Here is a 24,593-nt window from a genome sequence, read left to right on the forward strand (position 1 = left end):
GCTCATCTCTCATGGTCTAAACCATCTCAGCAGAAGAAAACACATGACCATGGGGGAGGCTGTTTCTCAGTGAAATCCTTTGCTACCAAAGCCTGGCCTTCTCTTTGTCAAGAGAGAGCAGATTACAGAGGAATAAATAAATATTGAGGAGAAACTTTATTGAGGTAACATGACAACTGGGGGAAAACCGAAGAGCAATGGAGCCTCTCCTCCTCTCTACTGTCCCACAGTTATGGGTGCTTTGAAAGGTCTGGGGTTTAATGCAGTTCCAAGAGTCTATTTCCGTCCACACTCTGGGGTGTCCCATACCTTCAAAATGAGAAATGGGGGAGTCTGAGGGATATTTTAGAGGGACTTCTGGATCCTCACTAAGCAGCCTTCAAAGGCTGCTACTTGCTCACATTGCTTTGTTTGTTTGTGACAAGGCTTCATTGTGACAGAGGAGGACTCATTATGTAGCTTCAACTCAAAGCAATCCTCCTGTCTCGGCTTCCTGCTGGAATAACAGGAGACCGGTGCTGGCTCCTCCTCCTTGAGTTGGCTCATGCTTTCCTTGTCAGGGTCCTGAAATGTATTAAGAGAAAATTTAGCATTGCTTCAAATCTAAATTCCTTCCTCTGGCTATGTGTTCCTTCTGTCTCTTGCCTCTTCTCTTGGAGCCACACTGCGTGCCTTGGCAGTGTGTCGGTGGCTGCCTCACTGGAGTTCCCTTTCGGGTAGTCAGTATTCTCTCCATCAGGCACGTGCCGTTGCGAACGGAGCCTCAGGTTCACAAAATGGTAGAACCCAGCCTAGGTGCATGGATGGAGAGGGTGAGTGATGAATAGCGAGTCTTGATAAACACCGGTGGAACACCACGCACTGTACTGATCTTCTATCAGCAACCAGCACTTACCAAATATAGTCAGTGAGAACTCTAAAAGGCTAAAAGGCACGGCCAAGACTGCAGTCTGACTTCAAAGGTCACTTCTTCCAAGTGGCCTCCAACCACAAGGGTTGGTTAAAAGCTGAAAGAACATAGGGACCATAACAGGTCCATAAAGTCCTGCATGTTCCCACCCACTTCCCTAGCTGAAAGAGGTCAAAGGCTGCTTGCTGCCTCCACCTCTTTGTCGCCTCCACCTCTTGCTTTCTGGTTTAGTGACTCACCACCTCTGCTCTACTAAGTTAGGACTCCACACTTCAAACACCTGCGTCCTGAGCTACAGGTTCATCTTCCTGGGCACACCAGTGCTGAGAACCCCACGGCTGGGCTATCTCTTTCCCCAGTTCATCTCTATAAGACTCCGGACCTTTCTGGCCCAGAACTCAGAAAGCCATCACAATAGGCCCTCTCCTCTACTCCGTATCATCAACCATCAAACATAACCCATCCTTTAGCAGGCTCCCCTTATCCCGCCCCTCGGGGAGGACCTTACCCAATAGCATCTAGGCCCACTGGCTAAAGACATCAAAAGTAACCAATTATAGGAGAATTGCCCGCTAAGAATCTCCGCCTCCACCTTGAGGAGCAGTCCTACTGACCAATGGGCTACCATATAGACGCAACAAGCGCGCTGAACAAATAGAGTGGCGGCTGGGTGATCCAATGGACACTGGAAGAGCCTTGCTTGGGGGCGTAGCAGAGGCGGTCGTCAGGGGCGTGGCGGCAGTTGCCTGGGCGGGGCCGGTAGCGGCGGGAGCTGCGCTGGCCAGGGGTTCCGGCTGTATTTCTATGAGCGCAGCCGGCAGCTGCGGAGCTGCGGGAACCGGACTCCGGGCGGGCTGGACTGCTGGAGTCCATGAGAGAAGGTAAGACCTCGGCTGGGCGAGTTCCACCAAACAGGGATCGCGCCTTGGATGCGTCGGGCCAGAACCCCGAGTTCCTCGGTCCCCAGCGTGGCCCCGGCCCATAGCGCCGCAGCTTGAGTACTCCGGATCCGTGGGGACTGTTTGGGGAACTGTCACCTGGCACTGCGGGGATCTAGAGGGCCAGCTAGTCTGATGACGGGGGCAGCCCAACCCATTGGTGGGATACGCCTTCCTAAAGGTCCTTTGTCCTCTCCTGCTCGAAGAACCGAGGTTGGGGACAAGGCCGACGGAGGCCTCCTGGCTGCCATCCCCCGCTCTGATCAATGCTGAAGTCTTGGTCCTGGGGGAGGTATCTGGCCGGCCAGACTCAGGGTAGAGAGTGCAGGATACTGGAAACCTGAAAGGGCCTTACTACAAGCCCTTTCGATGGGCCGATGCATTTTGGGATCCCGGGGCTCACCTACGACCGATGGGTTCAAGTTCTAGGGAAGCAATTTTTGACCTACTTGGAGGCGCACTTTATTGAGCTTGTGGGGCAACTGTTCTAGGTGCTTCGTGGGCTTTCCCCACAAGATCTGTCCAGCAGCGCCCCGGGCTGCCTGCCAGGCCGAGCAGCCAGAGCATCGACCTTGGAAGTGCCTAGCCAGAGGCCAGATGATAGCCACCTGTCTGGGATGCTTAGGAAGGGGAGAATTGTATGATCCATCTGTGAGGCCCTTCTCCATCCACCCATGCACTCTGAACAACATTTATTGACTGTATCGAGGATGGGACTTACCGGAGTGGCTAGATTCCAAGGGGATGTTGAATACACCCATAAATGATCTTTTTTGAGGTCTTAGCTCTCAAATGCATGTGTGCATGCCTGTGTACAAATGGAATAGATTATATTGAATGTTGAGTTAATCAAGTGGTTCACCTTAAGTGCGCAGTTGGGGGTTCCACTTTCTGGTTCCTTTCTTGTGGTGTCCTTACCTCCAGCTGGTCAAGTTTTACCTGGCCCAGAGGCAGGTTCCAAGAACAGGCTTAGGAGAGATTGCAGGGTTGGCAGAGTCAACATGATCTGTGCCCAGAGCTTTTCAAGGACCATTGGGTTATAGCCACACTAAGCAGAGTGCATTTCCCCTCCTCACTGCCTCCCCTCATTTGCCTGATTAGGAAGGACATAGTCCTCTGAAGGTCGGGAAGCAGAAGAAATAATTGTAACCTGCTTTACCCAGGTGAAGATAAATGAAGCTTTGTCCGGGTAGGCTGCCAAAAGCAGCTCGGTCCACGCTGCTGGCGGTCAGCATGATATTTAGAAGCCAAAAGGCTGATGCTCATCTAACTCACCCCCCTTATTGTACGGATGACGAAACCTAAGGCCTGGGGTGGTCACAGCTGGCTGGTCATCACAGGGTCAGGGCTAAGGGTTGTTCCGTCCCTTGAACCCTAGGTCTAGGCAGGACATGACTTGAATTCTACTTCCGGCAGAGTTCTCATTCTTGAAGTTCTAGATGAGTCCAGAGGAGGTAGAAGCTCAGACTTTGGCATCTAAGTGCTTGGGTTTGAATCTTAGTTCTGCCTCTTTCTAGCTGTGAAACTTGGGGCAAGTTATCCAACCTCTCTGTATCGGTTTCCTGGCCAATAAGGCGAGGAATGGTGCTGGTACTTTGATTAAAAGATTAGAGAAATATGCGCTATTGGGACCATTAGAACAGTGCCTGGCCCATGGTCACCATAACAGGTTTGCTAAATAGCGGGTAGTCGCCTTTCCATGTAACTTTCCATTATCTCCACCACCCAGGATTTTTTTTCACCCTTAAACACCATCTAGATTTTAACATGATCTTCATAATCCCACCACATTTTAGTTCCCACCTTGTATTATACCCTCCCTGGGACACCAGTCATCCTGAAAGGGATTAAAAGTGAATCTCTCAAAGTGGTAGACAAAAAGTCCCCAGGATCTCAACCTACACTGGTGTCTTTCCAAACCCGAATTCTTTCCACCCAGCCTCCCTCTCCAGTTGTCAGTGTGATTCAGCTTGCTTGCTTACAAATGGAGGAACGTTTTTAGATTAAGATTTCATGAGCTACCGAATTAAGTGCTTTTCGGAAGTTCGGGGATCGTGTGTCAGAGTGCATTTAAAGGAAGTTCCTTAGTCATTTGAGTAGGGGGGCGGGCGGCGACAGCAGCAGCCAGGCGTGAGGCATGAGCGGGACAGATCCCTGTTTGGCCGGCTACTTGTCCGAATCTTCTGTCTGCACCCTCCTTCTCCCTCTTTTTACAGAGCCTGAAATAAACCAGATGGCCATGCAATGGGAGTCCTTTCTCCCCTCTCTAGCAGAAGCTCCATTCAGCCCTTTTGCTTTCACTTTCATTTACACTACCTCTTTGATGCTTTTTGAAGGTTCCAAGGCTGTGTTGAATTCACCTGTACTGAAGTGCCCATGGAGTGCGGGGGTGGGGGTGGGGGAGTGGGGATAGGGGGATGGGGGTAGCATTCTGTAAATGAAAAGATGCCTGCCACCTTTGTTTCTGTATTGTTTTGAATTTAGCAGAAACCCAGTCCCCTGTGGCTTTCCCTTCTCTGGGTGTCACCAAAGGTGACGACTCTTCATTGATGGGCACCTAGGACTGACTAGGATCCTGCGTCTGGGGCTTTTGCCTTGGATCTTCAGCACCTGGCCATTTTAGAAAAATGGTTTCCTCCTCTTTGCTGTGTTGTGGTCCCGTCCTCTCCTTCCCCAGAATTCTAACAGAAGGACGGCCCCTAGTCAATCATCCCCTCCTTCCTGAATTCACACCTCCCCCCTGGTCACTTCTGACAGAGCCTGTTCAGTCCTCTTGGGCCACAGCTCCTGCCCTAGAGCACAACTTCTGGCCCTGTCGCAGACCCGGGGGGGGGGGGGGGGAAGGACTCAATCCCCTCCCCCACTTTAAAATCCAGTTAAGTGAAACCCCAGCAGATGGACATTTCCAATATAATGGAATCCCATCTGGCAGAATTTCTGCCAGGGCCGGAGCCTACAGTATCTGGATTTTTATTGGATGTAGGATTTGAAACTTCATGGACCAGTTGAGGTCATGACTCTGGGCTTGAGGTGTTGTAAGCCTCCCGGCTTCATCTTGCCAATCCCAGGAACAGACGCCGGAAGGGGTGGGAAACCTTTTAATGTGGTCAAGTGTTAGGATTATACCACAGCCTTTCTTGGCCCAGCATTTTGGCCAGTGCATCACTAAGCCCTCTCTCCCCTCTGACCCCACAATTGTGTGATGTTGTTTGTGACAGAGTCCAGGCTTGACTCCTCAATAGACCTCCTGTCTCAACCTCCTAGGTCCTGGGATTTCAGGCATGCTGCCCTGATGCCCAGTGATGACAGCCATTTTAAGCCCCCGTGCTTCTTTTCAACCTTGAAAATATACATGAACTTATTTCCTGTGAAGACTGGTTTTGTTTGTGTTTTGAGACAGTCTGCTGTATCCCAGACCAGCCTTAACTCACTGAACACCAAGGGTGAGCTTGATCTCTTAATCCTCCTGCCTCTGCCTCCCAAGTGCTGGGATTACAAGCCTTGGCAGCCACCACCCCATCTTCTTTTGAGGATTGAGCTTCTATCTACAGATTAATTTTCACTGTCTTGGATCCAGGGCCTCATGTATGGGCATTAAACATTTTCAGTTTATAAAATGGCTGTGGGAGGGCTGGAGAGATGGCTCAGTGGTAAAGAGCACTGACTGCTCTTCCAGAGGTCGTGAGTTCAATTCCCAGCACCCACACGGTGAAATGCACCATCTGCAATGGGATCTGATGCCCTCTTCTGGTGTGTTTGATGACAACTACAGTGTACTCATATGCATAAAATAAATAAATAAGAAAAAGAACCATCGGTTTAAAAAAAAAAAAGGCTGTTACCTTTTTCTCACTGTTACCAAGAAATGTGTGCTCTGGGCCAATTGGGCAGAACACATGTTACTCACAGAACCGTTCTCTGGTCTTTCATAGTCGTTAGGCAACAGCCAGATAAGGAATAGGCTAGAGAGTCTGAACATTGGTAGCGTGGGTTTACCCAGGTTCTGACTTTTCACTTGTATGTAAGTGGAACCGGGGTTAGCCAGCAACTGAGGGGTGACCTTGACTGCCCATCCCATTACCTGTGTCTGGAGAATGCTGGGCTTACAGGCTTTTCATTAGCATACTTGGTGAGGACCTTGGCGCCCAAGGCCAGGATTCTGTCAACTGAGCCCCAGCCCCAGCCAAGGGGAGGTTTGTTCAACAAGTTCTCCACCTGATATCAGGAACACTGCTAACCAGACCAACAAGTGTGTCTGCTTTATTACCTAGTAGCTGGTTTTTTTTTTTTTTTAAATTGGTCCTATTTAAACATTTTAAAACACAATGCTCTTCATTCAAATTTTGGTGTTTTGTTTCATTTTCTGAGACATAGTGTCTCTTGGTAGCTCTTGCTGGCCTAAAACTTGATGGGTAGACCAGGATGGTCTCAAGCATACAGACCTGTCTGCTTCTGCCTCGAGAATGATGGGATTAAAAGTGTGAGCCGCCGGGCGTGGTGGTGCACGCACGCCTTTAATCCCAGCACTCGGGAGTCAGAGGCAGGTGGATTTTTGAGTTTGAGGCCAGCCTGGTGTACAAAGTGAGTTCCAGGGCAGCCAGGGATATAAAAAGAAACCCTGTCTCGAAAACAAAAAAAAAAAAAAAAAAAAAAAGGTGTGAGCCACCATGCCTGGCTTACTTTTTGTTGCTATTGGGGTTTTTTCCCCACACTTACCTATTTCCTGTGTTTATATGTATGTATGTAAGCGTGCTCATACCATCGTGTGCATGTTACTTTATGGGTAGATAACTTTGGGACTGTGTTCTCTTCTACCCTGTGGGTTCCGAGGACCCAGCATAGATGGTCAGACTTATTGACAGCCACCTTTTATCTGCTGAGCCACTTTTCTGGCCCCTGAAACTTATGTGAAGAAAATATAGACATTGAAATGTACACAGGATTGAATCTGCATGAGAAACACACTCAGAAAGTGCAATTCTGGCTAGTTTTAGATTTTTTTTTTTTTTTAATGAGTGACAAATAACAAAGCTCACATGACCTATCTCAGTGTATGGGCAGCTGGGGCAGGAGGATTGCCATTAATAGTCCAGTATCAGCCTGGGCTACATAGTGAGTTCCAGGTCAGCCTGATTTACCATGTGAGACTTTGTTGGTGTGTGTGTGGGGTGTGTGTGTGTGTGTGTGTGTGTGTGTGTGTGACTATACATTTATTGATGACTTTATTCAGTATTTGAAAAGGACAAAGCTTAGGAAGTAAAGACACCCCTGTCCCAATCCCTCCACCTGGCTTTACTCCTTAGAGACAGCCAAGCAGTGTCAGCCATTTCCTCCCCCTGCAGACATAAGCTCTGCACCCAGCATCTGCCCTAGACGGCACGCCTCGCCCTCTTTTATACGCAGGGCAGCGCATGCTACGCAAACTGCTCGAAACCTTGGTTTTCTTCACTTTATTTTCCTTGGCAAGATGAAACAAGCTTCCATGTCACCCTTTGTGAAGGCCGTCCATTTTCGGTCCCGCTTTCTGTCCTAGAGGATGCCGGGAAGCCCACTTGTTGAGGGCAGCTGCTTTGTATGGGCATCTTAAAGCATTTTGTGGCAGTTTAGAGACAAATGTTTTTCTTCTTTGCCCTACTCTACTGTCTAAAGGTCTTGATCTGTCTCATTTTCTCCACCAATTAAAGCATTAAATGACAGGAAGAAAAATTTTAGACACAGCAGGTAGCAGCAGGCAACAAACTTTATTAAAAGTGAATTAGCATACACACATCACAGCGAGTACAGGAAGACTCCTCACAAAGTAGAGAGGGGACATTCAGAAACCAAAATACACACCCCCTAACCAGGGCTGGGAGTTATGTTCCTGGGCCCGGGATGGGTCCCCTCCCCCTTATTTTGGATTGGTCAACTTAAACAAAGAAAGGGGAGCCGACAAGGTCCACAGCTTCAGAAAAACATGTTCAGGACCAGCCTTGAATACCCGACAGCCCGGACAGACGACAGTCAGAAGGGGTGGCTGCTGGTGGAGGAGAAAACCTGCCAGGCTTTTGTGTAGAGTTAGGAGGGTGAGGAAGAGGCCAGAAGTTTTCAGGTTTTATTGTTATCTGTGGCCCTGTTCTCTGTCTACCTGTCAGGAATCTGTCTGTTCCTTGTCCCTCAGTAGGAAGGGCTCTGAGCCTGAGAAAATGCCAGGAGAGGTTGAAGACTCCTCCTCCAGGTTAGTCCCCGAAGGAGAATAAGGAACACTTAGACCCCTTGGGCTGCAACGGTGCCCTCTGGGCAGAACGTCCAGGCAGTGCCAGAGGCGGTTCCCTGTGTTCTCTGGCATCCAGAATTTCATTTCCAGCTCCTGTTGTCTGGCCCTGTGTCTCCACAGCAGCCCTCTCTGCGTTGTCACCTTTGAACAGCAGCCTGCCCTTCCCCTCAGGACTTCCTGTTTGGGGGAGCATTAGTAAGTGCCACACCCCTTTTCTCTGCCTCAGAAGAACCAGCTCTGTCCACTTCCATTGTCCCCAAATCTAGGCATGACTTTTGTTGATTCTATTGGAAGTTTTCCAGGCAATCCATACCTTTTGCCACTCCCACTGAGCCAGCTTTGCTTGCTAAAGCTTTCCCTGGGTCTAAGAGGCTTTCCTGGTTCCTCACATTTGCGTTTCTGTGGTTACACCCGTGTTTTAAATAGCCACATGGATTTAAACACAGCCTGCTGGTCTTCTGTGGTTCCTGGACTTTGCCTGTGGGTTTTGGGTTTTCTCTAAATGTTCCTCGGCCTCTTGCTTTTATTTGCTCCCAATCATCTCTGAGTCTGCCTTAGAGTCACCTTGGAAGTGACTGAATGTCCAAGATGTTAGTCAGTGAGGCCAGCCTTAAGTCATCACTTCTCGGTCTTTGCCCAGTGCTGGGCAGCATAGTGTTCCTCGGTTTGTGCCACAGGCACCTGTGCGTTCCAGGAGAGGGGATATGGTTATGAGTTATTCTTTTCTCCAATAAAAGAGACAAATTCCAAACAAGTGTCCCCCAGTTGTTCACCATCACTCTGGACAATTTTTTATGTACTTAGTCATGTCAGTGAGGGCGGTGGAAAAAAATAAAACACAGACAGGAAGTCAGTCCAACACAGGCTCACCCAAATTCAAATAAGGAAAACCAACCTAACATCGCTTATCACCTTCATTTGATTTATGAATAGATATGTCGACAAATATGTTAGCATCTGAGGAAATCGATGTCTTAGAATACAGAAACCAGTCAGGCGGTGATGGTACATGCTTTTAGTCCCAGCATTCTGGAAGCAGAGGCAGGTGGATCTCTGTGAGTTCAGGGCCAAACTGGTTTATAGAAGTAGTTCCAGGACAGCCAGGGCTACCTTGTCTCGGGAAAAAAAGAAAAAAGAGAAAAGAAAAAGAAGAATCCAGATAGACTCTTCTACACAGGTCCAAACCTTGCCCTGATGGTTACTGGCTCGTGGCGTTTGGGAGGGCCTGGATTTCCTGCAGAAGGTTCTGTTCATGAAGTATTCTCACTGTTTCTAGTTTCCATGAGCAGTGCCAGGAAACCAGGGTATCCATTCAGTCCAGCTTTCTCTGTAAGGGGCACCTTTTGGTGGGCTTACAGGTCCAGTGTCTTTAGTGACACAAACCGTGAGAATCTAGCATGTTACTGAAATATAAAACCGATAGAAAATATTGTCCTCTGCCGACACCCTGGGGTCTGGATTCATTCATGTGAGAAGCGCCAAGTTGGATTTCTTAAGCAGTGGGAGGTAGGAGAGGGCAGAGGCGTGAGCTCAGCAGCCTTAGGTAAGGGTTAGGATTAGGGAAGGCAGTTCAGCCATGTTTACATGTGCGTATTTCTGAAGCCTGTGCGTAAGCCTGTTAAGTTCCTGACGGAGCATGTGAACGGGCGACTTCCCATCACATCTTAGGGCCTGCTTGCTCACTCGGGTACGCCAGCTCTCTAACCGTGTGCTAAGGTTTCCCATCCAGGGCCCAGGCTCTGTTTGTGAGGTTTCCTTGGTTCTTAATAGATGATCCCTCAGCACTCAGACTTCTTTGTTTATGTGAATGATAATAGAAAATACTTGAAATAGCCCACCCTGAAATGCTGGGGTCACTGATAATAGGTACCACACATACGGCCTTGGTACCCCTCATTTGTGTATGTGAAGTCCTGATGGGTTGGAGCCAGGAAACCCCATCATAGAGAAATACAGAGATGGGCTTAGCACACAAAAGAGGCAGGAACTTTTCAAATGAAGAAGTATCATGGTAAATAATAATTGGATAGAATAAATCATTTGCACAACCTAAGCACATGGCCCAGATGGCAGCAGCCAGCAGCCAGCTCACACACGTCATGGCCACACATGAGCTCAGGGGCCCTTGCCTTGAAGTTGACTGGAGCTGAGAGCTGGGGGTGAGTTTGGAGCTCACTGGCTACCAAGCTCTTGTTCTGTTTATTTGCTAGCCTCTCATTGTGGCTATTTTAAGGGTACACAATCGAGAGAATCACGTATTGCGCCCCTGTGGCCCTGGGGCCCAGCCTTGGTACCCCTCATTGTGAGTAATGGAGTTCCCTTCCTCTTCTAGTACCTCCCCAAGCCACCTTTATCTTAAAGTCGATCCCACACAACCATGTTGGCTCATCTGTAAATATTTCCGGATAACACCTCAAAATACTCTTGTTACACATCCGTTCACGTTTTAAAAAATTAACAGTAAGACTTTTAACATTGCATGTGTAGTCATTCGCTGAATGTAGTCAGCCTACAGCTCTGCCACCCTGAACGTGCCCAAGATTGGCTGAGCTCCTGGCTCTCTTCAGTCTTCTAGTACATTGTCCTTCCAATTAAGACACTGTCTCTTTGTGCCCTTGACTCCATGAGGTTATTTGGGACAGGCTCTCACTGGGTAGCCCAAGGCTAGCTTAGCCTCCCCAGTGCCAGAATTGCATGTGCACCACCATGCCTGGCTTCTTTCCATATACTATGCAAGCACCTTACTCCTAAGCTTCATAAATTCCCCTTTCCTTTCTCTTCCTCCCAGTCTGATCTGTTCTGTTGGAGAAACCAGTTACTTTGTGGTATAGAAAGTTTTATCTGTTTTTGAATAGGCACTGCATTAACACAGTGCAACCTGGGTGGGTACATCACAGTCAAGACTGAACAATGTTCCCAGAAGTAATGAGCGTTCCTAGTGCCTCATATGTATTTCAGATGTGTGTCATGTGTAGCCCAGCAGATGTGGTACATTAATATCCCTTTTCTTCCTCTTTGATATAGTTGATCGCATAGTGTCTGTGGTTCTCTCTTCCTCACTTATGTTCAGGTATCACGGAGTGGTTCATGTCAGCAGTTTGCCACACATATCGTCTGGCAAGCTGTTGCTTTTCTCGTGTGACCATTTGTGAGATTGTTTATCTCTGAAGTGGAGGGAACTCAACCTGCCTAGGATTTTGCGATATGACTGGAATCTTCGATGGAGGGAGGTGTTCACTGATGTCATGGGTTCAGCAAATGCTTTCGGAACTTCTCCTCTTCTGAAGATGATACTGGGGGCCCTGCCTAGCACCTTTCCAGGGGACTCGGGCACCACCGTGGGCCTCTCCATTGGGTAGAGCCCAGAGGAGGAAGGGAGACTCGCTGTGTTCCACACTCCCTGGGTGGCCTGAACTGTATTCATACTGTAAATGGCAGCCTCCCAGGGCTCTGGCTTCGGTTCCCTCTTGTGTCTGGAATGTACATAAAGTGCTCATTCATTCTTGTCAATGCCATTGAAAAAGACTGTCCTGTACAGCGAGACGACAGAAAAAGCCAAGAAGACAGCCGGGATACTTTTCCCATTTAGATAATAGTCTATTTCCGTTGGTCTGTCATTAATACCACCCATTACAGGTCAGCCCCGCAGAGGAAGGTGGGGTGGGTGTGGCACTGACAATGTCACCGTAGGACTCATAAGAGGAATGCAAATGTTTTCATATCTATCTTTGAATGGCCTTAGACAGCTCCTGTCAAAGGGACTGAAGGTGGGCTCCACCCAGCTCCAACATGGGGACTGCTTCCCCTCCCATGTTCCTAGAGCTTTTCCCAGAGCCCAGCACAGGGAGGGGTTCCCAGGCCTCAGTTTCCTTGCTTATATTTTAACACTCAAAGCTGTTGCAAGCACCCAATGATGTAATGTCTGAATGTGCACTTTGTGAGTAGTAAATTATGAAACTGGCCTCCACTGTCAACACAAGTGCATCTTGTGCCTCGTTTGAGGAGCAATGAAGGTCAAGTATGAACATCGCAAACACTTGATAAACGGTGAGCTACCCAAGTAGAATGTTTCCTATCACCCAGTCTGTTCCTTCACTTAAGATAGATAGCATGGTAAAGATAATGACGTCAGAGCCAAAGGCAGTATTAGATCCCAGGACAAGCCTGGGTCGGGTGATGAGGAAGCTAGTTGTCTGCAGTGGCAGTGCATTGTGCACTGGTGTGTGTGTGTGTGTGTGTGTGTGTGTGTGAGAGAGAGAGAGAGAGAGAGAGAGAGAGAGAGAGAGAGAGGGGGGAGGGTGTATTTGTGTGTGGTGGGTGTGGGTGCATGGGTGGTGTGGGTGTGTGTATGGGTATATGTATGGTGTGTGTGTGTGTGTGTGTTTGGGTGTGGGTGTGGGAGAGTGGTGATGGCTCACATGCAGGTCAGACAGCAGCCTAGCCAGGCTGGAAGAGCTGTCATTTGTTTCTGAAACGAGGTCCTGTGGTCTTGGTGGATATAGCAAGCCCCCTTTTTGGCCCTCTCTGGTGAGCACACCATTGCCGAGTTAGCATAGTGTTTGCATCTTTAAACTCCTAATGACAGGATGCTCTGGCATGGGCACTTGGCCCTGGCTACCTCATTTAAGCCTCTCAGTGACTCTTCAAGGAAGGTTCTATTATTCTTGTCTAATGAGGTGTCGAGAGGTTAAGAAACCTGCCCAAAGACACACGAGTAGTGTGTAGCACAGCTTCAATTCAGGCCAAGTTTGTCTAGGCCTGTGAGGAGCCCGGCTCCCCAGCCAGCACTACAGATCAGAGGAAGTCTCTCAGTAAGTGGAAATCTTGCAGACATCAATTGTTCTAAAGGACTCAGTCCTGTTTCCCTCCGATGCTAAAAAGGAAGCTTATTTTATAATCCAAATGGCCTCTTGGTTTAGATTAACGTAGGATTAGTGCTATTCAAATGAGCTTATGTCCACTAGAAAAAAACTCTAGAGAACGCTGTGGCATTGACTGTTTCAGCCGAGCCGCAGAAGGCTGTGCCTTATAAAGTCCGCAGCATGTGTCAGCTCCTCCGCCCCCCATGGCGGGGTTTCCAGATCTCTTCCCTTCCAGGCGACCGCTTATCCCCACTGTGGCTTATCTCTATTTTCGAGGCAGACATGTCTGAAGTAGATTTCTTAACTTTTTGGCCTACTGAGATATTCTTTAGTCACGAGGGCAAGAGACTAGAAAAAAAAAATAGAGCCATGGACAGTAGCTTCTCTGAATGACAGAAAATTGAAAACCTTCATGGATGGACAAATGGTTTGCCAAATCTTCACGGTCGTCTTTAGAACACCTACAAGCTGCCGCAAGTCCAGCTTTCTCTCAGTGCACAGCAGCAAGGCAAGCTGGCTACCTCTTAGCCTGATGGAATAATCTGGCAAGAAAATACGATTAAAAGAATCACGGGGTTGTGCGTTCGCCTAATTGAGCCTTTCCAGTAGGCTCCATCTGGTTACAAGATACCCACTGTGTGCTCAAAAGCATGGGTTTCCATCTGTGTAGAATGTCAAGTAGGAAGAGTTAATTTGAAAGACATTGGCTGGAATCCCCAACGCAGAGAGTAATGGAAGGTGACTCGCCATTCTTTTTTTTTTTTTTTTAAAGATTTATTTATTATGTGTAAGTACACTGTAGCTGTCTTCAGACACTCCAGAAGAGGGNGNCAGATCTCNTTACNGATGGTTGTGAGCCACCATGTGGTTGCTGGGATTTGAACTCCGGACCTTCGGAAGAGCAGTCGGGTGCTCTTACCCACTGAGCCATCTCACCAGCCCCAACTCGCCATTCTTTTTTTTTTTTTTTTTAAAGATTTATTTATTTATATGTAAGTACACTGTAGCTGTCTTCAGACACTCCAGAAGAGAGAGTCAGATCTCTTTACGGATGGTTGTGAGCCACCATGTGGTTGCTGGGATTTGAACTCCGGACCTTCGGAAGAGCAGTCGGGTGCTCTTACCCACTGCCGACTCGCCATTCTTATGAAGAGGTGGCACTAGCAGATTTCCTAGTCATGACTGGCATTTACATATGTGAGGGTAGGCCACGGTGTGAATCTAGAATCTTAGATCTAGAGTCTTAGAATCAGGGAGGCCTCCTCTACAGAAGTTCCTACAAGACGAGTTAGAAGCCATCAAGGACTGTCACTGTGGCTTCAGTAGTGAGTGACGATACTCCCCACAGAGCCGAGAGTCTGGTTCCAGTGGCCAAGTAAATGTTCCCCACACTTCCGGCCTTACGTCAGCCCCTCGCATGAACAGTAGGACATACCCAGCTCATTGCCCACTGCCATGACAGCATCCGCGTGGCACCGGCTTCCAGGCTGACTCCTGGAATTCCCCTTGTAAACATCGCAGAAGCATCATTCCACAGTGACTCATGATCTCCGCTCCAAACCTATCCCTCTGGTTCTGTCTGCCTCACACTGCTCAGCTGTGACCTTGGTGTCTGCGCACACCTCATTTCTCTCTTCTGTTCCATCTCTTCTCAAGGGTCGACAACTGCCACGCCATCTCTCTCTTCCCCCTGCTTCCTGTTTGAATTCCTCCAGGGTTTGCTGTCAGCCCTGAAGGATTTGGTTCTCCTATGGGTTGCACTGTCCAGCACTTTACAGATATTGTGTATATTCTTGCATAATGCCCACAGAAGACAGACTAAAGCTGAGGCCTTGGATACCAGGGGGTGGGGAGACTTGGGTGGAATGACAGCACAGGGTGTCTGTACAATACCCTCTCCCTCACAGTTGGCATGAATGCCCCACGGGGAGGCTCTGTCCCTTTCCTTTGCAGAGCGCTGCCCCAGTCACTTCAAGCAGGTGGATTCATTTTCGGGAAATGCTTTTGCCCTCTTCCCGGTTGTGAGGATTTGCTCCACTTCTGTTGGAATCCCCTCCCTTGCTGGCAGCTTCTCACTTCCCAGGACACTGCAGGGAGAGGGGACACTTACGTTTGGGGATGGCCCTGCAGAGGTGGAGCTCCAGAGCCACACTGCAGAGGCTGCTTACCTGGTGTCCAGGACACCTTGGTGTATCACCAAGGAAGGCCGGGTAGGAACCTGGAGCAGGTGCTGCTGGTTCTGGACAAAACTGGATTTGGACAAAAGTCAAAAGAGGGACGTCGCTGGCAGACTAAGGGTGGCAGTTGGGACTCGCCCTAGGGCTTTAAAAAGGCTGAGAAATTTAGCTTCTAGAGTGGGAGGAGAGAGAGAGAGAGAGAGAGAGAGAGAGAGAGAGAGAGAGAGAGAGAGAGAGACCCAGAACAACAGTAGGATGTTTGTATTGGAGGGGTGGGGAGACGGGAACATTTGAGGGTGTGAACTTACTTCTCTTTCTTTATTTGGCAAAGAAATCCATTTAGCTCAAACCCCAAAATATACCAGCCCAGTGTGCTTCCTTTTGAATTTTTATTTTTCTAGATTGTTCGGTATCCCCCATGCAAAGATCTGATAAAGCCAAGCTCAGGGCTGCCTGGAGACAGATGCCTGGCCACGTGTCTTAAAAGTCCCTTCCTGTGGCTTTCAGACTCACAGTTCTCTAACCCTGAAATATTAAGGTAGTTTTCCTATAAGGAATTGAAAATCTTTTGTGAGCCTTTCAAATGTCTGTAGATACTTTGTCATTTGAAAACATCTTTAACCCACGTACTTTAACCCGGCAGCTTCCTTCCCTCCTTAGCGTGTAAAGGAACTTATGCTCTCTCATTTTTAGAAGAAAGTACAAATTAACATGAAGCTTATATGATTTACCTAAGATTAGTTGGCAGAACCGGGACTCCAAATCAGGGCCTCTGACTCCAAAACCTGTGTTTGGATAGACCATGTGGGCTCTCGAGCAAGAGACCTATCCAAAGCTGCACAGCACAGTATGTTCCAGGGAGAGCAACTCTAGATGCCATTGGTAGAAAGAGAGAGGATACAAATGAGACTGTTTCTCCTCTGACATCCAGACTCCAGACCTTCTGGGTCTTACCACACCTGGGTTGTACCCTAGAAGTTTCAGTTCTCTGAATCCACATGACTGGTAACAGAGGCTAACCCACACTACCCCTTCCTTCATTTTAGCCCAGGGCCCTCAGTGTCAGTCAGTGGTTTGTACTTATCTGTGTTGGCTGCTCACACCTGTTGTCTGAGACTCGGTGGAGCCATGTGACGTCCAGGCCTGCTACTGTGGCCTGGCAGAGGCTCCTGTTTCTACTCATAGCTTCCATGGTACTTTTACAACTTGAAGAAAAGCATGCCTTCCAATGCTGTGCACACTACATTCTCTTGCCCCGGGAGCTCCCGTCAGTCTCAGGAAAAGGAAGATGTGGGAGTTGCCATTACTGTCTATGCTTGTATTAAAGGGCCCGGTGGTACAGCCTGGAGGAGAGCTCTATTGCTCTCACAGCTGGTAGACTTCATAAGAGCCACAGAGCTGAGAGGGGCAGGAGAGAGTTAGCTCAGCTCCAGTGGGCCTGGGGGAATGGGTTTCCGCTGTGGGGAGGTTAAGGGCTTGGCAAACCATCTCCATGCAAATCTGCTCTGTTTGATGCTTACCCTGGTGAGATGCAAGGTTGTCCGACTCCCACCTGCACCCCGCCAGCCTGTTCCCTCCTTTCGGGAAGCTTCTCCACAGGTCTATGTGAAACATGCCCTGGGTGTCTTTCTGCTGTAGATGCAGAGCTGTTCTCTACACTTGGGCCCTTCTCTGGAAAAAATGGAGTAGACAGGCCTGGGGAGGAGGCTGAGTTGGTGCAATGTTTGCCTAGCACGCATGGAGCGCTGACTTGGGTCCCTACAGCGAAACTGGGCAGGCGACTCGTGGCGTGAATCACAGCACTCCAGAGGTGGGGGGGCAGAGGATCCCCATTCAAGGTCACTCACCCTGGCTGCTCTGGAAGTTCTGGATCTGCCTGGAGTGCATGAGACTCAAGAAAAAAGGAAAAGAGGTGGGTGGGTGTGGGGGGGGGATGAGGGTGGTCTGTCCAGGAAGCAAATGAGAAAGTGGCATTGATTTGCCCAGTTCTGGTAAGCTGAGAATTTGCTTTGATATTAGAGTTCAATTTAGTATAGGTTTTTAGAAATACACTACGTGGAGCTATTGAATCTCCGGTTAAACTGTTTTCTTAGAAATGTCCTCTCTGAAGAGTATGGGATCTCTCTAGAGGAAAGTGCCCGCTTCTGTTTTGTTTGTTGTTCCTTCTCAGCCTGGGTTGGTCTCTCTATAGTAGAGAACATTTCTGCTCTGGGGAGAGGCAGGTTCCCCACCCTTCTCTAGGAGGAGGGTGGCATGTTCTTCTCAGCTTCTTTGCAAGCGGGAGAGACCAGCTTCTCTTCAGCAGTTCACTAAACGCACAGCGCCCAATTAAAAGCTCGGGGTGACTCAGTCTTCAGGTATTTTTAGTTCCCTGAGCCTTTTTTTTTTCCTGAAAGCTGGTGGGTTACTAGCCATTCCTGACATTTCAGTGTGAAGTCAGCATGTTCTTGCTTTTCTTTAAAAAAAAAAATCCCTTTGATCTCAGCACTTGGGAGGCAGAGACAGGCGGATCTCTCGAAGCCAGTCTAGTCTCAGAATAAGTTCTAGGACAGCCAACACTACACATAGAGACTTTGTCTCTGGGAGAAAAATGCTTTTGCGGTTTATTTTGTCTTCTGTGTATGAGTGTTTGCCTGCATGTATGCATGTGTACTTCATGTATGCCCAATACCCACAGAAGTCAGAGAGGTGTCAGATGCCTTGGAACTGGAGTTACGGGTATTTGTGAGCCTCCATGTGGATCCGGGAACTGAACTCGAGTCCTTAAAAAGAGCAACAAATAGCCCCCACCACTGAGCATCTCTCCAGCCCCTGGTTCTTGTTTTTGACTGGGAGCTCAGAAACTATCCTTGAAAACTTCCATAGTTTATGACCTTGTGACTTTGTAGATGAATACAGTTAAACAAAACTATTATTACCTGTGTGTGTGTGTGTGTGTGTGTGTGTGTTCTGGGATTGCACGTGTGCTGCTGTAGCTGGCTAGTGAGGAGTCTTCTTCGTTGAAGCTTTCAGTCTCTCTGCTCCAGCAGTGTCAGCCTGGGGAACCTGCTCTGCTCTGCCTGGGTGGTGGGAAACAGCTAGTTAGTTACTCAGTGCTGAAGCAGAAAAGTAAATGCCTCTTGGCATCGTTTGAAATAAGAATTGGTGCAGTTGCCAGGGCTCCTCACGTGGGAGTTTGTACAAGTGGTGGTCCAAAAGGAGGGTCTTTCTCAGCCCTGAGCACACAAGTGATCACTTTATCCTCCCCAAACCTGGAGGGAAAAGATGTCAACCAGGTGGACCTCTTCTGGCTGGCTCAGATGTGCAACCACCCAGGGTGTTAGAGCTCCCAGGAATGGAACCCAGATGTTTAGGGGTTGCCCAATTCTCAGTAGATGAGGCCGAATCTCAGAACCTCTTGGACGTTCCTCTGAACATCTCCCATCTATGGGGGTCTGATAGTTTGAATGGAGATAGAAGTGCCCGAACACTCCCCCCCACCCCACATACACACACACACACACACACACACACACACCTTTGCTCTCCATCACTGACACTAGCCTTCTAGAACAATGAGCCCAAACGCCTCGCTCATGGCGTTTTATCACAATAATAGAGAAGTAATATATACAAGTAGTGACTGCTCCAGGTGCAGAGACACGTCTCAGAGGTGGGCACTGGGCTTTCTCCTGGTCACCTTCTGGACTTAGCGCTTACCTCCTGTGACGAATGGCAGCCCTGACTTCTCAGTGAAACGGCAGAAACTGTCTCTCTTCCTACTTCCTTTCTCTTCAAAGGAGTTGTGCTGCCCACACTAGGAGCGTCTTGTTTTGTCTTGTTTTTTTTTTTTTTTTTTTTTTTTTTTGTCACATTAGGATGGAATGGAGTGGACGTAGGCCATGTTGTTGTGGCAGAGTTGTTCGTTGACACCTTAACACCTCCAGTTGCCAGAGGCCTTCTGTGTGCCAGCTTCGGGTTACGGGTCCCGTGGGGGAAAGGCATGGCCTTCCCTGCAAGGGGAGCTAAGTACAGACAGTGGGCTTGGCTTCAGCAGAAGGAATCCTTTGCAGGACATGGTGGGGTTATTGGAAGGAGGTTACTATAAAGCAAGGAGCAACACAGCTTGAAGCATCTCATTGTGTTGCAAGCCAAGCTGGCCTGCTATATTACCCTCGACCTGCTTCCCTATCCTGAGTCATGGGACTCTGGGTGTGTATCAGCATGGCCCACTTCTGAGAACCCTTTGGGGAACTTGACGATCACTGTCCATCATCGAGTGATGTATTCAGTCTAGTAGGGCTCCTCTGCGGAGGAAGAGAATGCCCTGGGATTGGTTTTAATCTTGGAGGAAGTCCGTGCAGGTAATCAGCTGTTTCACTGTTTGATGGGGCCCTTGTGCTCCCTGGCTGGATGTCCTTCGTGTGATTTCTGTGTGTTAGATTACGTTTACAGAGATGAAAGGGGAGAGAATTTAGTAGTGATGATGGTAATAACCGATATTTTGAGACACTTACTGGAATAGAATAGTGGGGTTATTGGTACAAATGACACAGCTTGAAAGTATATAATTGATCTGAAGAGTGAGCAACGGCCTCAGGGTCTGTGGATTTTATTATGTGTGGTCTGAGGCAGGGAGGCAGGGGATGAGTCCCCACCTTCCCCGTGCGTTTTAACCAAGGGCTGCAATCATGTCCCTGGACTCTTAGACATTTCATACTGAAAGAATTCTTCAGTGTTTCCTACTTCTAATCCAAGCCTCTCGTTTTACAACTGAGACCCTTAGGGCCCCGAAAAGCTAAGTGACTTTTCCAAGGTGACCAGGCAGAACAGGTTCTAGTTCCCAAGTCTCAGGACCTCTGCCAATGCAGAGCCCTCCATCTTTAAGTGATGCCCTTGGCCACGGATGAGCAGTGCGAAGCGTGGGAGGCACAGCCCAGATCTTCGGCATGGGTGGAAAGACCAGCTGAGCATGTCTTAGAGTCCAGCAGCAGTGCTGAGAGCTCCCTTAATGACCAGATGCTGTGCATTTAGCAGCTCCCTGCACTTTTTGTGATAAGTAGGTGACAAATGGAATACTAACTATCAGTTCCAGGACCTAAATTTACTCATAAAAGAGCAGGACTGGACGATAGTAACCTACAGATTCACACGGGTGCGTGGGAAGCCCAGCGCCTCAGAAGCAGGAGACGGAGACAGGTGGAGGTGGGGAGAGGCTCACTCGCTTGCTTCACAAAGCCAGCCCACCAGCCCGTCCGGGACATCCCACCATGTAAGACTGCTTAGGACCTATTTCAACTGGATTTCCTCTACCTAGAACACAGAGGCAGGGAGCATTCCAAATAGTTCAAGGCATTGAGTAATGACCAGGTCTGACCTTGCTTCGCTTCCAAGACCAAATGAAACCTCCCACATTCAAGGTGGTCTGGTATATTCTATGTCTAGACAAAGTTCAGAATATTTAATGTTAAGGGGCAGGTCAGATTTGTAAAAAAGAAAGAAAAATGGAGAGAGTAATCACCATAAATGATCTGTAAGACGAGTTCAAATGGATGTGAAGAGTTTGGTTTTCGGATTGTCTGATAATTCCTAGTTTAATACCTAAATAGAATGACGGGAAGGTAGATAGGTAGCTGTTTTCTACATCGACATAAACACACTTCTAAAACCCTGGACTTGATACTCTGAGGTCCAGTTCTGGACATAGTGGTTCCAGGTTCCTTGCTTTATGGCTCTCACTGCCAAGACCCTAAGGCACATAGAACCTTAGCTTCTTTTCCCCCTGGTTGTTTGTAAATGGTACTTAATGTGGTTCTGTGTCATGCTAGGCACCCAGTAAGTGGTCGGCCGCTTAAGCCTGCTAGGATTTAAGGGTGCACTGCCTAGGGACATACAGAGCTGGCTTGATGCCCAAGACCCTCAGACTCTAGCCTTGGGCCAAGGCTGTGGATTTAGGCCATAATAATTATAAACCACCCATGGAATTGCCTACCCTGAACTGAATTTTTAAAACCCTGGCATTTTTCAAGGGTCGAAGAAATTAATTCTTTGCTGCGTTTACTATTTTAAAATAAAGTTGTAGGAGGACTGCCTGTCAATCTACGTCTCCTCTATAAAGTCCTGCAAATCTTTAAAATAACTCTGTGCCAGAAAAGCCCTCTTTCCACTAAGTGTGTGCCAAGTGTCTAAGGGGTAAGACTGCTCTGCCGTTAACTCTTTCCACTCCGTGTACCCCTGACCTGACTGGGTTTCTCTTTCTCCTCTGGTGGGCAGAAAACTCAGAGTCAATCTAGCTGAGCTACACACAGAGCTGTTGTGTTTGTTGGTGTGTTTATTTTTCTTGTACTAGATTTTAACTTTTTTTCATATGTTTTGTTAGTTGCTATCGTAAAGCCTAGCCAGCCAGCCAGCCAGCCTTCCCTCTCTCCTTCCTCCCTCCCAACTCCCTCCCTCCCCCTTCCTTCCTTCCTTTCCTTCCTTGTGGTACCAAGCATTGCACCCAATGCCTTGCACCTTTTAGAAGTGTCCTACCATTGGGTTCCACCCCCAGCTCTTAAGCTTTTTCTCTAGCAACAAAAATAGTTAAAAGTCATTGTGAACTTTGAAAAATATATGAAAACACTCTAATAAGTAGCAATTTAAATATCTTACACCTAGAGTTGACACTTCTAGCATCACAGAGATGTAGGTATATAGTATTTCCGTATGTGTCATTGGAAATTTTATAGTAAAAGCATCCATAAATAACGGTGGTGTAAACTCTTCTTTTACATAAAAGAAATTCTGAGACAGGGGACCTAGGTCTCACCGCCACTACTAAAGCCAGGCAAAGCTAACACCAGGCCGTGGGTCAGCAGCTTAGATCTTAAGTCTGGGCTGAGCCTTTTTTTCATCCTGCAGCTGAGCTCAGGTGGCCTGTGATGTGGCTGGGGACACTGCTCTGCAGTTCCTGCCTCACTGCACCCTGGCCCCTGGGGCTCGTTCGGACTATGGAAAGCTCATACAGATTTGAGGTAGAGCAGGATCGCGCTGAGGGGTAGTTGAGCCTCTCTCCCTCACCGGCCTTTCATCTTAAGTCTTTGAAGTGTGGTGAATCGGAAACAAATGGAGCTTGAACCCAGCACATACACCTGTCACTCGGGGCCAGCCTCTGGACTCTTCTGTTTGTCCTCCATACTGCTCCTGACTTTGCTTTTTCCCCATGTCTTTCTCGCTCTGAAGACTTCTCAGTTAGGTCAGTGGTCACAGCGATGACACCTATCCTGTCAGCACTGTTACAGAGCAGGTCATGGGACAAAGGGTAAAAGCAGCTTGAGTTTGCTGTAGTAGAAGAACTCTTTCTCCAGCACCAGTGAGCACTGCGGGGCTGAGGGCCCACACAGCCCCCCCAGAGCCAGTTTGTGAGAGCATTCGAGACCACGGCAGACACGTGAATTAAAGGAATTGCCCTTTCCTTAAAGACTTTAAGTGCAGAGAAGGAAAGGAAGACTGTTTATGTTCCCATTAAAATAGGTTCTTGGCCAGGCATGATGGCACATGCCCTAATGCCAGAGCTTGGGGGGGGGCAGGCAGGAGGAGTGCCATGAGTTCAACACCCACCCATTAGGGCTGCTACGGAGACTCTGTCTCCGAACAACAAAAAGAAAGGGTTCTTTCTCTTCCTGTAAAACCTCACCTGAATCCCATTCTTTTCAGCTTTTAGGTTAATTTGAATACAAGATCAGATCTGATTGGCCCACCTGGACACCCCTTCAAGGAAAGCCCGTATTCTCCGAGAGAGGAATAAGCCCGTATTCTCCGAGAGAGGAATAAGCGACATAGGTATGTACTTCAGAGACTCACTCTTGCCTTTGTTTCACCTCCCGTGTATTACAGCAACCAATGCCTGGTTGGGAAGGAGCTTTCGATGAGTTGCTAGACTTGAGCAGCAAGGAGACTGGGAAAACCAGCATGGCCGGTCTCTGTTCTCGCTCCCACAAGGACAGAGAAACATGTAAAGGTTACTTCCATTTCACCAGCACGGAAGGAAGTCAGGGACACTGTGGGACCTCCTGTAGATTGTTCACTTCTGCTTTTCTTTCAAGCCACGTTTTCAGGGATGGTCATGGTGATGCACACCATTAATCCCAGCCCTCGGGAGGCAGAGGCAGGTGGATTTCTGAGTTTGAGGCCAGCCTGGTCTACAGAGTGAGTTCCAGGACAGCCAGGGCTACACAGAGAGACCCTGCCTCAAAAACACCACCACCAGCAGCAAAACCAAAAGAAATCCAAAATTAGGTCAGAGATGTTGTCTTTTAAATTTATTATTATAATAATAATTATTATTATTAAGGGATTCGTGTGTTCCCAGCTGGCCTTGAGTGTGGCTATGTAGTGGAGGACAACCTTAACTTTTAAAGCTTTTTTTAAAGCATTTCTTTTATGTGTGGCTGTGCTCATGGCACAGCGCATGTGTGGAAGTCAGGGGCCAACTTGCTGGTGACGGTCATTTTCCTCTTTCCATGCGGGTTCTGGGAATCAAACTCAGGTCATTAGTCTTGGCAGCAAGCGCCTTTACCCACGGAACCATTTTGCCAGCCCTCTGGGAAGTTTACAGAATGCTGTGTAAGAGGCTGTGGCCTTTGATCTGTTTCTCACCAGACTGGAGACCTTGCCAGAGATTTCCCAAAATGATTTTTGGTCCTGTGTCTGTGTCACCTTAGAGGAGTCTCCAAGGCCCCTCTGGAGTTTCTTTAGGTGTCCGGGGCCTTCAGTCTATTATACACATTTTGGAGATTTTTTTTCACCCTGCCCGGTTCGTCTCCATCATTGGCTGCCAGGGTTCTCGTAACTGTTTTTAGCAGCGGCTAGTTGAAATCATTCCAGAGAAAGCAGTTACCATAGTTACCGGAGCTATGAGAACTGCATTTTCTCTTTTTGTTAGTTTTGTGCTAACCTTCCCCCCCCCCCCCATTTCATTGTGAGACAGGATGTCATATGGCTCAGGCTGGCCGTGAACTCCCGATCCAGGTGTATGACCATGCCTGGCTGGTTAGCCTAATTCTTAAGGCCTAATTCTGATGTTAGGAAAATACTAGATGGTGTTGTTGATGTGTCTGAAATGGTGTGTGTGTGCTTTGTATATAAGAGAGTGCTTACCTTCTAATGTGAAGTATTAAGACAGTTTGCGGGAAGTTAGATGTATGCATGCATTTTCTGTATTGTAATTTTTAAATTTTGGTCTAGTGGTTGAATTTGGTCTGTCCTTGGCCCGATTTTTGACCGATAGCTGCATTCAGGAACCTCCTGGAAGGAAGGAAAAGGCTTGTTTTAATTGATTGGCTCCTCTTCACATGGCCTGAAAGCCTCAGGAGCCAGGACTACCATGACCTGAGCCAAGGCTGAACTAGAGCTCCAGAGTCGTGGACTCCGTGAAGCAAATGGATGTGTGTGGCCGAGGAGACTTTCTCTTGACCCACTCTGAAGATAGAG

General features: G+C 48.2%; 1 protein-coding gene across 1 annotated transcript in view; it reads left to right on the top strand.

Moving 5' to 3' along the window:
- The first annotated feature begins 1,698 nt into the window (after nucleotides 1-1,698).
- Abhd2 (abhydrolase domain containing 2) overlaps nucleotides 1,699-24,593 on the top strand; it is an 85,984-nt gene continuing 63,089 nt past the window's right edge. Inside the window, exons 1-2 of the mRNA XM_021166330.2 lie at nucleotides 1,699-1,791; nucleotides 22,818-22,943. The gene's annotated coding sequence lies outside the window, so the exon portion shown is untranslated. The remainder of the gene's footprint in view (nucleotides 1,792-22,817; nucleotides 22,944-24,593) is intronic.

The sequence above is a fragment of the Mus caroli genome, chromosome 7 (genome assembly GCF_900094665.2).
Source record: "Mus caroli chromosome 7, CAROLI_EIJ_v1.1, whole genome shotgun sequence".
NCBI classification, from domain to species: Eukaryota; Metazoa; Chordata; class Mammalia; order Rodentia; family Muridae; genus Mus; species Mus caroli.